Below are 1,714 nucleotides of genomic sequence, written 5' to 3'. Positions count from 1 at the left end.
GAGCAGAGCTTAAAGATTTTAACCCGCACAGGCAGCAGGCAACCGCCTGGCTGTCGAACGAATGCGGGTGCGGGCAGAAGAGGCAATGCCCCTCCCTGGTAGAGCCGAAAAAAATCTCTCGCTCGCTTCGCTCGCGGTCTTCTACGGTCAATAATGGGTCCAGAGCGTAGCGCAATCGCTCTTAAAACCGCACTTTTCAACTTGCAAAATAGGATTTTTTTTCGCTCGCTTCGCTCGCGATTTTGAATAGAGGATGCTTCCTATCATGGCATGTCAAACTGTCCTCAAGTTTGAATAAAAATGGACAAAATGGACAAAAATAGTCATTGTAGTTCATTTGAGAAAGGGAGGTGGGGTGGGGTGAAACCCTAAAAGACGGCTCAACCCTGGCTGAGGATACTATAAGAGATTTGGAGACGGTGCCTCAAGGGTCGACTAGCATAGCGCAATCCCTCTTAAAACCGCACTTTTCAACTTGAGAAATCGTTTTTTTTTCGCTCGCTTCGCTCGCGGTTTTGAATATAGGATGCTTCCTATCATGGCACGTCAAGTCCTCAAGTTTGAATAAAAATGGACAAATGGACAAAAATGGTCATTGTAGTTCATTAAGGAAAGGGGTAAGTTTTCAGAAAAGGAGGTAGGTTTTTGGTCGAGGAGGTAGGTAGGTCCACTAGCTTGCCCACCCGGCTCAAAATACGATGGCCGCCACTGCCTTTTGCCCTCTCTTCTGACTTCTCACCTTGCTTCGCTTTTAATTCACTTTTTTCGTCTCTCTCTCTCTCTCCCTTCGTTTCACTCGATTCGATCGCCGTTCGTTCGTTCTTATCGCTCCCGGCTGATCGTGGCCGGGCCGACGCCTCTGCGTCTCCCGTCACGTGACACACGTGTGACGTGAGGCTGGATGACGAGACGCGTGTGTGTGACGTGGGCGCGACAGCCTCTCTCTCTTTTTTTGGAGGGGTAGTTGTTGTGTGATGTGTGTGTGGTGTCCTTCCCCTCCGAGCCGATATATACCTTGAGGTGTGCTGTACTATACCCGGAGAGGTTGTGCAGAGGTTGTGACCATGTCACACCGCCACGCCCCGCCACGTCCCGCTCACCGCGGCCGGACATCTTACGCATGTGCTGTCTGTCTGTGCAGAAACACACCAACACACACACACACGCACACGCACTCTTACACACCTGCGACACCGCTCCTGATGTACGACCCGAGCAAACAACGGCATGGAGCACTACTCGCGGGGCGGGGCGGCCGTCCGGCCAGGTATCTGTCGCGGCCGGCCGCGGCGCGCGGGGCGTTAGTGTCCATTCAATGCCGACGTGTCGTCGCGTTGCGCGGCGCAGTTTAGCCGCGCGGTGCAACTTTTCATGCTTAGCCTCACGCGGAGGCCTGGCGTGGCCTGGCGTGGCGGGGCGTGGCGGGGCGGTCAGGTCGAAGTGCGCGGCGGCGCGGTGTGGCGTGGCCAAAGGCCGTTCCAGCCAACCTGCTCCGTGTGCGTGGCGCGGCCACAGCTCAGCACTTCCTTCTGACCGCCCCGCCCCGCAGGTGAAGCCTCGCGCTCTGGGGCTGGACGCTCGGGTTACCCAAAGCGCTTACAGTCGATGTGAGTCACGCCGGTTCGTCGAGGGGCTCGCGGCTTCGCGGCCCCACTGGAAGCGCTTCGCTGTCATCCCTGCCGTCGTTCGAACGCACTGCGCCCACGCGCCTCTT

The 1,714-nt window shown here is 56.5% G+C and overlaps 1 protein-coding gene across 8 annotated transcripts in view; it reads left to right on the top strand.

Annotated features, from left to right (window-relative positions):
* LOC113205351 (fibronectin type III domain-containing protein 1) overlaps positions 1-1,714 on the top strand; it is a 138,631-nt gene that overhangs the window by 3,048 nt on the left and 133,869 nt on the right. The gene's annotated exons all lie outside the window — the stretch shown is intronic.

This window comes from Frankliniella occidentalis, unplaced genomic scaffold, assembly GCF_000697945.3.
Source record: "Frankliniella occidentalis isolate FOCC.00 unplaced genomic scaffold, Focc_3.1 Scaffold97, whole genome shotgun sequence".
In the NCBI taxonomy this organism is placed as follows: domain Eukaryota; kingdom Metazoa; phylum Arthropoda; class Insecta; order Thysanoptera; family Thripidae; genus Frankliniella; species Frankliniella occidentalis.
This window is presented reverse-complemented; position numbering and strand designations above follow the sequence as displayed.